The sequence below is a fragment of the Pantherophis guttatus genome, chromosome 5 (genome assembly GCF_059756535.1).
Source record: "Pantherophis guttatus breed Tessera chromosome 5, ASM5975653v1, whole genome shotgun sequence".
NCBI lineage: Eukaryota > Metazoa > Chordata > Lepidosauria > Squamata > Colubridae > Pantherophis > Pantherophis guttatus.
Window position 1 is genome coordinate 105,678,425 of NC_142067.1, and position 16,415 is coordinate 105,694,839.

At 40.2% G+C, this 16,415-nt stretch overlaps 1 protein-coding gene across 2 annotated transcripts in view; it reads right to left on the bottom strand.

Moving 5' to 3' along the window:
* NALCN (sodium leak channel, non-selective) overlaps nt 1-16,415 on the bottom strand; it is a 229,762-nt gene that overhangs the window by 110,009 nt on the left and 103,338 nt on the right. The window lies entirely within an intron of this gene.

The window sequence follows — 16,415 nt, forward strand, 5'->3', positions numbered from 1 at the left end:
CAACAACAACAACAACAACAACTGAGACAGTGAATATCTTGTGGGACTTTCAAATAAAGACGGATCATCATTTGGAACATAACATGCCAAATATCACGGTTGTTGAGGGCCGAAGTGTAGAGTTTATTGATATCACTATACCAGGAGATGCCAGAATCGAAGAAAAAGAACTGGAAAAAAATCACGAAATATTGTGATCTGGCCATCGAAACTACATGGCTGTGGATGAAACATGTAACAGTGATACCCATTGTCATCGGGGCACTTAGTACCATGTCCAAGAATTTTACAAAACACATCAAGAAATTGCAGCTTCCTGCAATAACACCAGCGGAACTGCAAAAAACTGCGCTACTTGAAACATCATATATTTTAAGAAGAGTCTTGGTTGATACCTAGGATGTTGGCAGCAACCTGTATCAACCATTAGCACCAGTCAATTGTATTTGTGACACATTTTTAAATGTTCAGTTGACTGAGTTTCATGTTTAATGAATAAGAGAGATAATAATAATAATTGCTCTTTGTTTCTCTCCTGCTTGCTTGCATTCCCAAAGAAAACACCAGTTCTGACATTCTAAAATTAAGGCAGTTATTAAGTTTAAGTATGAAAAGCAAAGGAGAAATAATTTAAGAGGGAAAAAAATGTAAAGTGTAAAAAAAGGTGAAGCTGTATGTCCATGAAGTTTTATCTGCAAGGATATGGAAATGCATTCCATTTTCTCTGGAGTTTTTAAAAAAACTATCCAGTCCAAATGAGATAATTAATATTGTCTGGTGATTTTTCATCCAAGTATTAACCAGGCCCGATTCTTCTGAATGTTTCAAAACTAGTCAAATATGGCTAAGTGTAGCTGTCTAGCTGGGCACAATTAACCTGATGCTTTTTGTTCTGCTGTCGCAAAGGTTTAATGACCATTTGTTTTATTTTTTATTCTGTAAAAAAAATGAGCTAATAGTTTTACTTTAATAACATCATAACTCCATTATACGTTAATTCAGAATATTCAACAGAACAATGTGGATTTCTTCAATAATTCTATACTCTATATGGCAAAGGAGGTCTATGATTCAAAGTGGACGGGAAGCAACTGAAAAATACAAACCCAATGTTATCCTGCCTTCTCTGAAACATTAGTACCAGGGGTGTCAAATTGGCAGCCTGCGGGCCAGATGCATCATGCGCAGGCCATGCCCACCCCAGCTCTGCGAAGGGGGAAAATGTCACGATACATCACGTGACGGCAACACCTATGCATTAAACCAATGCCTCTTTGATTTGCCATATAGTTAAGTTGCATCTTATTCTTCCAGTAATGAATTCAACTGTTGTACACAATATACTCATTTTATCCACCCAGTTTTTCTACAATAGCAATAGCATTTAGACTTATATACCGCTTCACAGTGCTTTACAGCCTCCTCTAAGCGGTTTACAGAGTCAGTTGAGCATATTGCCCCCAACAAGCTGGCTCCTCATTTTACCGACCTCAGATGGATGGAAGGCTGAGTCAAGCTTAAGCCAGTGAGATTCGAACTGCCAAATTTCTGGCAGCTGGCAATCAGCAGAAGTAGCCTACAGTACTGCATTCTAACCATTGCGCCATCATGGCTCAATATAATATAAATAAACAGCATGATTCAGCCTTAGCTGTAGAGTTTTCTTTCATTTTTTTATTTATCACATTTCTACACTGCCCATCTCAACTAAGAGACTCTGTTTACAATAAAAAGATAAAAAGTGTTATGAAAGCTTAAATACAACCAAGGGAAAAAAGAAAGTTACAATTAAATGCAAGTTTAAAAAAGGCAAAAGGTGCATCCTTGCTCATCACCAGCCACTCCCATGTTCCATAACACCCACGATCTCTACGTTTAGTTGTAGGCAATGACCCTCATCTAAGGCATAAATGTATTGACTATTTGTATTCTCTTTTAGTTTGGGGAAATTTGTATAGGGAAAATAAACTATTTCTGGTTTAAAAAGTGGCAAACCATACATGCTTTTCCAAAAGAACTCAAGTCTTTCTTAGATGATTGATAAACTGCCTGCCAACTCTTTGAACTGAACACAGAAATGGCTTAAAATGCCTTTAAAGCATTTTAAAGACAACTCATGTAATATGCCATATTTATTAGATTGTGATTACCATATTAATGTATGTTTTTTTAATTGCATCTGGAAGCTACAGTCTAAGAAGCATCTTTTCCAGTATTTCTTTTCAATTATATTGCGCTATGTAACTTTCTGCCTACAAATTAACACATAAGGGTTTTTTTTCCCCCTGTGATACCACCAGCCTCTTTAAAATTCTGCTAAAAATAAATGTCATTAGATTGACATTCGGAACATGAATGAACACTTCAGAATGAGATATATAATCTGAGTTGCTGGGATATTTAAAAAACAATTTGCTTGAGGGGCTGAATCGCTTACATATCAGAATGTCAAATCAAAAGCATCTAAAACAGACTATTCTGACATTCTGGAATATATATATATTTTAATGTTGACATTTGCAAAACAGCATTCGCTGTTTTGAAGCAGGATTACTTGTAAATTAAGACTTTCTGCTTTCTCTTTTATTTTCATTCTGCCCCTGTATCTCCTTAGGGAAACTGATTCGTGCTAAAACAGAAGCAAACATCTGACAAATACCGATGGTGAAGGGGAAATAATACCTTATATATTGCAATCTGTCCATCTTTTTTTTTGCTTGGAATCCCGACGATGGGATGTACGTCCCTCAACTATTCCACAGGACTATCATTATATAAGCATAATTAATTATGGGAGGTTTTATTTCTGGATATGTAGGCAGACTTGAAGTGTCAAGGTTTTAATTATGATGTCAGAGAAATCAGGAGGGACTTTACTGAGGCCTGCAATTCTCCTCTGAGATGAAATTCAACAGCTGTTACATTACAAAAAAAGAAGCAACAAAAATGTGGTGAGTGATTACACACACACACACACACACACACACACACACACACACACGTGGTGGGATTCAATTTTTTTTACTACCGGTTCTGTGGGCGTGGCTTGGTGGGCGTGGCAGGGGAAGGATACTGTAAAATCTCCATTCCCACCCCACTCCAGTGGAAGGTTACTGCAAAATCCCCATTTCCTCCTGATCAGCTGGGACTCAGGAGTAAGAGAATAGATGGGGGCGGGGCCAGTTAGTGGGGGAGAGGTGGTATTTACTGGTTTTCCGAGCTACTCAAAATTTCCGCTACCAGTTCTCCAGAACTGGTCAGAACCTGCTGAATACCACACCTTCATCTCTATCTCTCTCTCTCTCTCTCTCTCTCTCTCTCTCCCTCTCTCTCTCTCCCTCTCTCTCTCTCTCTCACACACACACACACACGCACACACACACACACCTATATAGTATACAGATACATAGTTACATTTATAGATAGATAAATATAGACAGACATATAGATATATGGTGTATGTAGGGGGAGGGGGGAGGGAGGGAGGAAGGAAGGAAGGAAGGAAGGGGGAGTGGAGGGCAGTTGGTTTTTTTCTGCATTTAAATTAATGTCTTGTACTGATAGGAAAGTCATTTTCAGATATAAACAAGGGTTACTGCTACTTCTATTAAGGATTCTTTAGCACTGTTGGAGGCTAGAAAATACAGAGAAGCTTTGCTAAATCTATAATTAACTCCATCTTCCTGAAATCAGCCTACTGATTTCACTACTCCAAGCACTGGCATTGCATGGCACACTGCTTTTTTTAAAAGAAAGTTTCTTTAAAAAAAACAACACAGTTACTCACAGAACCTGTAATGACCTCTTATAAAGCCCTAGGGTTCTAAGAACCTCAGTTAAGAAAGTCTGTTGTATACTAACGTTGCTAGTGTGTTGAGGTTGTACATGCAAAAATGACGCAACCAACAGCATAAATAAATTCAGTTAGGTATCTATACAAAATTACCATTAATGTTCTAGTATTGATAGTGACACTTAAGAATCTAACATAGCAATATGAGTATCACATTCCTAAAAAAATGCGGCAGTGGTGGGAGAAGTCAAAAAGATAGATTTTTTTTTTATTTTTTTATTTTTAATTTGATTTATATGCCGCCCTTCTCCGGAGACTCAGGGCGGCTTACAATGCATTAAGCAATAATGGATTAATGGATTATAGCTCTTTTCCATGAGTAAGTAAATGAATCAATAATAGTTAAGTACACCAATGAATTTCAAGCTTCACCAATGAGATGGAAGTACTTAATTTGAGGCAGAATCATATAGCAGGGCACCAAGCCAGACTAGTCAAGTAGCTCAAAATTCCCTTATCCCACACATTTAGGAAAATCCAAATGCCACATAAAATGTTGCTTGTAGCAACCAAAAAAGAAAACTGTAGAAGGAATCCATAATGCTGTTATATAGAGAATTGAAAAACTGGATTTATATATTTATTCTTTGCCTTAAATACCAGCACAGGCAAATTTGCCATCTGAGCGACAACAAAAAAAGAACAATGGCTTCATAATAATACTAAACAAAACACCAAATATATAGCAGCAAGTGTACAATTTTTCATATTGCCTGATCTGCCCTTGAGTGGCTGTTCTGCTGGTAATTGCTAATGTAAGTGTTCATGAAAAGAACATTTGTGGGAGATCATTTTTCTTTCCTCTCTCAATGTGTGTTGGCTGAGCACCTTGGGAGGTTAATTTAACAAGCTAAAACACTGTTCAACAGGGAGGAGCTTAATTCTGATCAGATTCAAGCAGTGCTTCAATTTTGTGCTATGTAATTTTCAAAAATACTTCACCCCTCTGGCCAATTTTCTTGCAAGTTGGGTATCCAGTAGCAATTGGCATACATTGTCACACCATCTACAATTTGTGAATCTGTGGTGAAAGTAAAAGAACGAGAGGCTTATTCCTATTTCTCATTTCTCAAAACGGCAAGAATTCTTGAAACGTTTAGTGTAGAGCTGAAATATAAACCACGTTTATATTTAAACGCCTATGGAGATTCAAAACATGTTTATATTTGTATTATGTATCCTTACTTAAGGAATTAAACTAAGTGTTATCCAACTGGCTCATCAAAGTGAAAAAGAAGATAAAACAGGATCAAAATAAAAAATAATGTACTGTGGGACAACACAAAGAAATACAACAAAACGCTCTTTGTTGTCATCTAATTTTATCTAGCTGAAATACTGCATGACATCAATACAAAACAGCTCAGAGAGACATCATTAGTAATTTGAATCTCATCCTTATCAATTCTAGTCACAGGTTTTGATTGATAGATCTATACGACAAGATACAAAGATCCTTCAATGAAATTTACTCCAAGTTAAACACATTTCAGACAATCTTTCTTCAGAGGAGAATTTCTAACAGTAGTTCACAGTTACAAGAGGCATTGTTGTGACTTCCATTTCCAACCTAACACCACTACTTACCACTAAGCACACCACAGAGCATATTACAAGGATAGACTTAGAAACTAAGTCTATTCAGGTAATACCATTATAAGCAATGGTGGGCTGCTGCTGGTTCAGACGAACTGATAATTGAGGCCTGCGGGTGGGGATGGGCCCGCCCATCCGCCCATCCGCCCCGGTGCTATGCCATCCTATTTAGACATATTTTTTAAGCTGCGCACACTCACATTTTCTGTGCTGGGTGAACCGGTTGTTAATTCATGTGCCACCCACCTCTGATTATAAGATCTAAGAGTGTTGTCTTTAATATCAAGATTCACGTCACAATTGTCTCAAAGACTGTTTTAGATACAACTAACATGTCTACATAAATGATGGACTCACAACAAGCGTGGCTGTTTTTGAAATGGTTGATTTGCTTTCATGGAACAAAATTTAAACATACTTATGGAAAATAAAGCCTATCTTCAGCTAGACTTAAGAAAGGAAATATAAAATAAGCACAAAAAGACTGCTGTTATCTTAATTGAAAATTATTTTAGGCATTCATCAGTGAAAATTTAGACATCTATATAGGTAGTCTTTGACTTTGATGGCCACAACTGAACCCCAAATTTCTGTTGTTAAGTGAGGGAATTGTTAAGTGAATTTTGCCTCATTTTATGACCTTTCTTGTCACAGTTGTTAAGTGAATCTGGCTTCCCCATTGACATTGCTTGTCAGAAGGTTGCAAATTGATCACATGACCTCCAAACACTGCAACCGTCATAAATATGAGTCAGTTGCCAAGTGTTTGAATTTTGATCATGTGATCATGGAGATGCTGCAATGGCTGTGTGAAAAATTAAACCTGAATTTAGGGTGTTCATTTATGAGCAGACAATGAAACCAATATCAATTGACTGTTTTCATTAGAATTAGTTTTGACAAAAATAATTTTAACATATTATTTCCCCAGTCATGGGTAACTACAACTTCTGGTACAAACCAACTTCCTGACATTTCCCTCTTTCTCAAAATAACTTCTTTGCTGGGACATTCAACCTTACTCAGTCTGTACAACTTACTGGTTACAAAACTACTCCATGTTATTTGTATAGTAACATTTGGCTATTTGGCTATTGTGGTTATTGTCTCTGCTGATAATGCCTGAAGCTGTTCTAGGTTTTCATTTCTGGATGGAACTACAAAGGATCTTTGCTTACATCAAAGAACATTTTCTGTTTCAACCCAATAGGATTATGACAATATCACTTTGGCTTGAGGATCCCAGTTGTTTGAATATTTAAGAATGGGCAGTGAGCCATCTCTCTGTGTATACTTGATGCACAAGAAAATTGAACAAAACCTCAGCTGGTGTTGTGGCTCTGTTGCCTGAGCCTGGGCTATTGACAGATGCAGACTCTGAGAGTGAGGAAGAGGAGTTGGCAAGGCCTCCCTCTCCAGGAACCTCCTCTCTGGCAATGCCTTCGGTGTCTGCCGAAGGGCAAGAGATAGGGCCGGGGCCAAGCACGTCCACGCAGCCAGAGATGGACAGTGATGAGGGTAATTAGTCTTGGCTGGATCCACGCCAGCGTCGCAGAGATAAGCGCGCGCAACAGAAGAAAAGGCGTGCCCGAGATTAGGCTGAGTCATTGGACCACACCCCACAGGGTATAAAAGGGAGCGTGGTGGCCAGTCAAACCTTGTAATGAACAAAGCTGAAAGCTTCCACGCCATTCTGCATTGCCGGACTTTTTGCTATAGACTTTGCTGGATTATCTCTGGACTTGATTGACTCCGTAATTATTGAGCTGTTTTTTTTGATGTACCAGGAGTGGGGAGAAGTTATCTCTCCTCTTCGTAAATAATAAACTCTTGGCAGGCAGCCACTAGGTTGTTGCCAAGTTCCGTTATCATAAGGAAAAGGATTTTGCCGGCTGGTTTGGTCTTTAACTCTTTAACGTCTGTTGATGTGTGTGCGTGTGGTTGGGGACAGAACAGCTGGGGACTTCCTACACCACAGAAGAGATGCTATGTAATTCCTAAGAAGACAACATTTTCAGGGTCTCATTACAATCTTCACAACTTCTGCAACTATTTGGTTGTGGTAGTGTTACATGATCAAATTTATATGCAAAAAAGCATAGTACCTGTAAATTCTGATCTATCATTAATCTTTACCACTTGCCGTATGCTACATCGAATAATCCAATTTCATGTGCTTAACAATTGCACAAACCGGTTCTCTAGCACAGCTACTGCTAGATAATTGTAACCCACTATCATAACACATACACAAACAGCACCAAGGACCCCCCTCATTTTCTGTGATAATTCTATATTGAGTATATCAACATGAGTGACTATATCCCATATCCTAGAACCTGAATAAGGATGCCCCTCACTAGGATGAGGGCAATAAAAGGTAACTTTAGCTGCTTCCTTTGGATTTCCTCGATACTAATCTTGTTGCATGTGATTAAAAGAATAAAACGAGGCACAAATTTGATGTAGCCTGAAAATGGGGCTAGACATAACAGCAGCTAAGGGCATAATTATAAGTCACACTTATAGATTTCCTAGTTTGCCTAGGAAATATCAATATATGCCTGCAGAGTAGGGATGGTATAATACAGAATAAATCCAATTACTATTAAATGTATAAATCATGTTGACACAGTGCGGTTCATATCTTTATATTATCTAACATTAACAGAGTTTGAAAGGACTTTGTAGGTCTTCTATTCCAACCCACACACCCAAAGCAGAAGACGTTACACAAGTGGTGGGTTGCCCCCGGTTTGGACCAGTTCGCAAGAACCGGTAGTAAAACCGGCGGGAGACCCTGCCCACTGCCCCAGATGTCGTCATTGGCGATCTGCACATGCACAGAAGCAAGGCGCGCATGAGCGATCCCGTTGCGAACCGGTAGTAAAGGTAAGTAGAACCCACCCCTGTGTTACACCATTTCTGACAAATGGCAGTCCAGGTGAGTACATTCCTGCTTTGAAAGTAACATTTAAACTTTAAAATTGGTTTTCAAAGACTTCAATATACACAGCACATCTATATACTAATAAAACTCTCATTGCGTCTACTTCTCTGTTTGTCCCCTCAAGTTAGTCCAAATTGCGCATTATGTCACAACATTTTTTAATCAAAGTACCTAAAATATGCTATTAAAAAATATGGTCAGCTTGAAATTTAACATTGATTCTGATCACATCAGGCTGAACTACCTTTCTCTCAAAGGACGACCTAACTGATCACACAATTGTCTAGTTTTCTTTAAACGTTAGCTTTTTCTCTAGAACTGTCTATTTTAAGTGCATCAAGACCTCGGAGCCTTCCGCCGTGCCCTTAAAACTTTCTTTTTTCAGCAAGCCGGGCTGGCTTAACACTTTTAAATGTTTTTAATTGGTTTGTCATTGTTTTTTAATTAGGGGGTCAAATTTATATATATCTTTTTAATAGTATTTTAATGTTTGTAGTCTATGTTTTTATTTGGCTGTACACCGCCCTGAGTCCTCAGGGAGAAGGGCGGTATATGAATTTGATATAAAATAAATAAAATAAAATAAATAAATCAGTCCCACTAGGTGGCGATCGTGTTCTTTCTGCAAATAGGAGACAATAGCTATGCCAGCTTCTAAAGAAAGAAAATAACTGGTTGAGCTCTTCATTCTTTCCCAATTTCTTCTGGGAAAAAATGTACTGTAAAAGAGAACCAAGGAACTTCTTCACCAGACAGTCAATAATGCCTAACTTGTGAGAAGTGCGCCTTTACAAAGCACCTGTTTTAAATGACACTTGGACTCCATTCAGAGAAAACTGACAACGCACACAATCACTATCGTTCTGAAAAGAGTGGCTGGTCTAGGAATCCACATTACTGCCATAGGACATATGGCTGATGGAGATTTCCAAATGTCATTTATGTTATTATTAGAAATTATGCTGGGGCTGCACAGTTTTTTATATACAGGATATAATGAGACACACTGGGATGAGAGAAGATAGGGCAAGGGGGTGATTTCTGACGCCTGCCTTATCCATCTTCAGGAACAATGAGTCCACTTTCAAGGACTATTTCTCCTCTCTATGTGTCTATAATTACTTCTTTCTTATGAAGCAGTATGTTTAACTGCAAAATCCAGACTCCAAATAAGACACCAAAGACCATTCTAGCAATAAAATACACCATAAAATCTGTTCCTTCTGGAAGTTTTGTTTTTGATAGTGTACCAACAGAGCACAGTGACCATTGTGGAGGCAGAACTTAGTTTAAAATTCAAACTCTTCCTCCATTTGATCCATTTCAAACTGGACATGGCTCTACAATCAGGCTTGTCAAACTGGTGGACCGCGGGCTGGATATGTCATGCACAGGCCACACCCACCCCAGCTCTGCAAGGCAAAAAAAGATCACGATATGTCACGATCTGGCCTGTGATGCGACCGAGTTTGACACCCGTGGCTCTACATAGAGCTTGCCCCTGCGTCTTTGCTAAGCCTAATACCTGCAATTACTTTCCTAAGCTTCCATTTCTTATCAGACCACAATAGGTGAGGGAGCAAGAGATTGCAAGAATGGCTGGGAAACTGTCATGGAATATTCAAAATGAGCATTATGTGACTACAGCAGCAGACCTGAAGTAGCAGCTGCAGCTAATGGGAACTAATGCACATCCTTTAACTAGTCTATAACCTAATTAACTTTAATTGGGTGAAATGGTGCATTATAGGTACTCAAATGGGGTAAACTTATAGAATGCATCCAAAATCTGGGACCCATGAATTCTGAGGGAATAAAATTTGGGAAAGTTATAGCCGGTTGAATGCTGCTGGGCTGTGGCTGGTACTTCAGGTCTGCTGCTGTAGTCACATAATGCTCATTTTGAATATTCCATGACAGTTTCCCAGCCATTCTTGCAATCTCTTGCTCCCTCACCCACACAACAGTAGCCACTTACCTGTCTGCTGGGAGGGAGGGAAGGAAGGAAAGAGAGAGGAAGGATGGGTCAAACAAGGAGGAAGGAACCCTGACACAGCCTTCCAGACCCACGATGACCCCCTCATGTGACCCCGATTTGTGCTGCAGCCCCTGCACATTCCACCAACCCATGCGACTTCTGTTACGCACCCCAAACACTCTCCCCAATCTGGCCTGCTCAAGCACATTCCCTGATTAATGTGGCCTCTCTTGCGTATCTCCATGCACCCTCTCCAATTTGCCCCACCCTCCCCAGGCACAATTCCCTACCCATGCAGTACCTCTTGCGCACCCCCATTTCCCCCATTCTGTGTGGCACCTTCTACACACCCACACATTCTCCCCAATCCATGTGGCACTTCTTGCACACCTCCATAAACCTTCCCTGACCTACATTGCCCCCTATTCTTCTCTCTCCATCTCTTGGGCATCCCTATGAGCCCTTCCTGACCCATGCCACTCCTCTCACTGTGCACCATCGCTGACCTGCATGGCACACTTCCAAGCACTTCCAGGTACTGTTTCCGACCTGCACCACAGCCCTATGCAACTTCTCTGACTTATGTAGCATCTCTCACACACCGTTCTGACCCCCATACAGCCTAATTCACCTGTGTATCGTTCCCAACCTACACCACCTACACCACATTCCCAACCCACACAGCATCTTTTGCGTACCCATGTACCCTTCCTGACCTGTGCGGCACCTCTTACACAACCACACAAACCACACAAACCTTCTTCCACCCATAGTAGCCACTTAACGTGCCTGCTGGCTTTGAACTTTTAACTTCCTGCTGGCTTCTCTATTGACTTTCCCATTAGCAAAGTAAATGAGAAAGCTGGCAGGAATTTTAGGAAGGAAGGGAGGGAGGTCGAGAGGAAGGGAATACGTTGCTCCCTGCCAACTTTCCACAAGGAAACTCAATGGGGAAACTGGCAGGAAGTTGCTTCTACTCCCAGTGCTTTACTTGTCCATTCTTAATCATTCTGTTTCTCTACTTAGGTAAGGAAATATCTCCGAAACCATAACCAATGGGGCATGGGTTGTCTAGTACATTATAATGGGATGGCTTACAAGATAGTCTCAATCTACATAAAGGTAAAGGTAAAGGTTCCCCTTGCACATAAGTACTAGTCGTTCCCGACTTTAGGGGGCGGTACTCATCTCCGTTTCTAAGCCAAAGAGCCAGCGCTGTCCGAAGACGTCTCCGTGGTCATGTGGCCGGCATGACTAAACGCTGAAGGTACATGGAACACTGTTACCTTCCCACCAAAGGTGGTCCCTATTTTTCTACTTGCATTTTTTACATGCTTTCGAACTGCTAGGCTGGCAGAAGCTGGGACAAGTAACGGGAGCTCACTCCGTTACACGGCACTAGGGATTCGAACCACCGATGTGGTGATCGACAAGCTCAGCCTCTTAGCCACTGAGCCACCACGTCCTACATACATAGCACTAAGTAAATTTAGTAGCAGGTAGTAGAAATGCAAAACACCACTCAGAACCCTTCTTTGAGGGAGATGGGCAGTTAAGTGTGAAAAATAAATAGTAAATAATAAATAAAATACAAATATAAATATAAATAAAATAAAAATAAAAATGACAGCTCATTCCATTTTCCTGTAAAACAGCTTATTTGTTTAACCATGGCTTTGAAAGTTCAGGGCTTCCAAATAAGCTGTGTAGCAAGGCTGTTACTTACAAGTAATGAAGAGAGACCCGAGAACCAAGACACTGCAACCATCAAGCAGTTGAAAAGCTGAAATATCCTTGCTAGATCTTCATTTTTTAAGAGAAGCCATCCTCAACATATCAAGCTTGCCCGGGGGTGGGGGGTGGGGGACTGCTTAAAAGGGCAAACTTGACATAATGCTATCTCCAAAGTAGCTTGTGGGTCTTAAAAAAATGGTTCTGATTTGGAACATGATGTGGCAGTGGGAAGGAAAGGGCAACATGTATTGATTTATAAATGCAAATCCCAGGCTCCCTCAGGCTACTCTAGAGTCTGGAAAGGAAAATAAGATGTACCTGTAACAACTGCTCCAAAGAGTTTAAAATCTACATTTAAAAAGAGCCATGAAAGGAAAGAGTTATATCTTCCAGCCAGTGGTGAAATGCAAATTTTTTTTTGCTACCGGTTCTGTGGGTGTGGCTTGATGTGTGGGGGGGTGTCATGTGACTGTGTGGGCGTGGCCAACTTTTAAAAGCATTTTCTACTACCTATTCGCCCGAACTGGTAGTAAAAAAATGCTTTAAAAAAGTTAAAAAAAAGGTTCCGATGATCGCGCAGCACAGCTGTGATTATCGGAACCTTTTTAAAAAAACTTTTTAAAGCATTTTTTACTACTGGTTCCCCTGAACCGGAGCGAACTGGTAGCATTTCACCCCTGCTTCCAGCACAGCACAATATTAATTAATTTTCCACAACCAATGACAGCTTCTTATGATTTCTAAAAATAAATGTATATCTAATTTGCACTAGGGGTAGACAATTTGATGCCTCCAGATGTTTTGGGCCACAGCTTTCCAACATCTTTTGTAAGTGCTATATACTGCTTTGATAAGACCACACCCGGAATACTGTGTTCCATACCACGATACAAAAAGGATGTTAAAACTCTAGAAATAGTGCAGAGAAGAGCAACAAAGATGATTAGAAGGCTGGAAGCTAAAACATATGATTAACGGTTGCAGGAATTGGGTACGTCTAATCTAGCAAAGAAAAGGACTAGGGGTGACGATAGCATTCTTTGAATATTTGAGTGGATATCACAGAGAAGAGGGGATCAACCTATTTTCCAAAGCACGTGAATACAGGATAATGTCAGCTGCCACTTTATGCTTGCTTATGCTTCACTACTATGCGATGACAGACTGCCATGAACTGTGGGGAGGCGTAATGAAGGGGGGAATGGTTCGGGAAAATGAAATTAAGTGTTGTATCTCCTCGACATGCTGCCTCAAGGTCACCCAGCTGGAAGAAGGAGGGGGCCGCATACCAAACTATGTTTACACTATCCGTTAGGAAACCATCTTGTCTGAATTGGATTGGTTGCACTTGGAGGAGCAATGAGAGACAGTTAAGGGAGGGGGAAAATAGAATTTGGGGATTTTGGCATGCGATTTTCAGTTCTGGCTTTGCACTACTGCAATACATTGATCTCTAATAAACTATACTTTTCTCAGCAAATGGAGTCAAGGATCATTTTTATTTAGAGGTTTAAGTTGTGGCAGGTCTGATAGACAAGAAGTAAGAGACGGAAACTTATCAAAGAGAGATCCAACTTAGAATAAGGATAAATTTCCTGACAGCAAGAACAATTAATCAGTAGAACAGCTTGCCTCCAAAAGTTGCGGGTGCTCTATCTCTGGAGGTTTTTAAAAAGGGACTGGACAGCCATTTGTCTGGAATGGTATAGGGCCGTAATGGCAAACCTATGGCACGCGTGCCACCTGTGGCACACGGAGCCATATCTATGGGCACGCAAGCTCAGCTCCAGCATGCATGATTTTCTGCCCTTCTGAGCCCACCAGAAATCAGGAAACGGGCTGTTTCCAGCCTCCGGAGGGCCTCCGGGGAGGTGGGGAAGGCAGTTTTCACTCTCCCCAGGCTCCTAGAAAGCCTCTGGAGCATGGGGAGGGTGAAAAATGGGCCTTCTGGGCCACCAGAAGTCGGGAAATGGGTCGTTTCCAGCCTCTGGAGGGCCTCCGGGAGGGTGGGGAAGCCGTTTTCATACTCCCCAGGCTTCAAGAAAACTTCTGGAGCCTGGGGAGGGCAAAAAACAGGCCTACTGGGCCCACCGTACCATCGTGTTTCAAAAGCGGGGGGAGCACGGGGAGGGGGGTCACATGCACATGTGCGGGGTGCATTGAATTATGGGTGTGGGCACGGACATGTGCAAACCCCCCGTGATGCCCCCGCTTTTGGCACGCAACAGCAAAAAGGTTAGCCATCACTGGTATAGGGTCTTCTGTTTGAGCAGGGGATTGGACTAGAAAATTGCCAGGGTCCCTTCCAATTCTGTTATTCTGCATTTTGATAATGGCATGGTGGAGATGCAATGTTATTACTTTGAGAAAGTGTTAATGGTATCAAGACGTTATTTATAGTATTCTTATTGCATTGATTCATGCTGATTGTTGTTTTTACATTAACTGAATATGAATAAAATCCTGTGAAATAAATGCAAATATTCATAGGTTAAAATATTTATTTATTTATTTATTTATTTATTTTATTATTTAAATTTGTATACCACCCTTTATTTATTTATTGTCCAATTACCAAATTAGATGCAAATATTTGCAGTATTTTATTCCCTCTATTTTCTTATTGTTTGAGCAACATGGTGCAAGTTATCACTGGACTTTTATTCTCATTCATATTTTGTGTCAGTGTATATTCTTTCTTTTTTTAAAATAGTATTTTAACAGGAGTTGGGGGAAAAATAGAGTAAAAAGAGGTGAAAATATGATTGTGGATGGGAGAGGTTTTCTTTCAATAAAGAGATAAAATAATCAATAAAATTTTGCTCATGCTAATATTCCTTTGTGCATTATATCTAATCTGGCAGTTTAGAAAAGAAAAGTATTCAGTGAACTGAAGAACTGCTCACACCTTTCATACTGCACCATCTGGGTCTTTCACATAGAATACTAGGGAATGCAAAATATGAGGGCATTTTTCTCTAACTACTGTGCACAGCACATATGCTACATGGAGAGAGAGGAAAAATGCTCCAAACCATAAATTGCTTATTTTGTACCACCCGCTACTCAAGGGATTAAAAACGGAAGAAAAAGAATAATGAATGTAATAATAAAAAAAACCCCAACATTTTTCAAGTGACAGAGGGAGACAAGACAAAACCAGTGCTGTACAATGTAGGAAAAAATGGTTATAAGTAGTTTTCATAACAGAAAAAGCCCCTTTGTTTTTATTTTAATAAACATTTATAGAATAACAGAATAAGAGAGTTGGAAGGGACATTCGAGGTCTTCTAGTCTAACCCTCTGCTCAAGCAGATCAGACAAATGGCTGTTCAATCTCCTCTTAAAAGTCTCCAGTGATGGAGCATCCACAACTTCTGAAGGCAAGCAGTTCCGCTGGCTAATTGTTTTCACTGTCAGGAAATTTCTCCTTAAATTCAGGTTGCTTCCCTCCTTGAATAATTTTCATCCATTGCTTCTTGTCTTGTGTTCTGATGCTTTGGATACAATCTTTTTTGTGGCAGCTGTTCAAATATTGGAACACTGCTATCATGTTGCCCCTAACCCATCTTTTCACTAGATTAGACATACCTAATTCCTGCAAATGTTCTTCATATGTTTTAGCCTTCAGCCCCCTAATTATCTTTGCTGTTCTTTTCTGCACTCTTTCCTGAGTCACAACGTCTTTTTTATATTGTAGTGACCAAAACTGGATGCAGTATTCCAAGTGTGGTCTTACTCTGCCAGTCGTTTTCCAAATACATTCTTCCCAGTTCGTGGGAGATGCAGCCTGTCCCTTGACAGAAGCCATTCATGTAGGTAATGCAGGCCATGGTCTAAGAATCGGAAGTTATTTTGGTGACACCAATCCTTAAGCCAGTGGTTCATTTCTAAAATCTTCTGTTCCCTCATTGGATGTTGACCTTTTGTTGGAAATGCAGGTGAAAACACCACTTGTGCTCCTAACTCCTTAACTTTCTTCCCAAGCTGCTTCTAGTCTTTTGATATTATTTTCAGATTCATTGTCTTTGTCGTTCGTCCCCACATGAAGGAAAAGAAAGGGAGAGTAATCTGTGGGTTTGATTATTTTAGTAAAGTTCTCAGCCACATCTTTAATTTTTGTTCCAGGTAGACAACATACCACCAAAAATTGACTGTCCAGTACACAGATGACTGATTATGTTTCCCTAAGAAGTGAATCTCCTATCACTAACACTCACTTTTTTTTCTTGGTGAAGTCTAGGCTGCTTTTTTCCCATCACAGGAACACTTGATGATGCCCTTTCTCCAGGTGTCTGCATGCT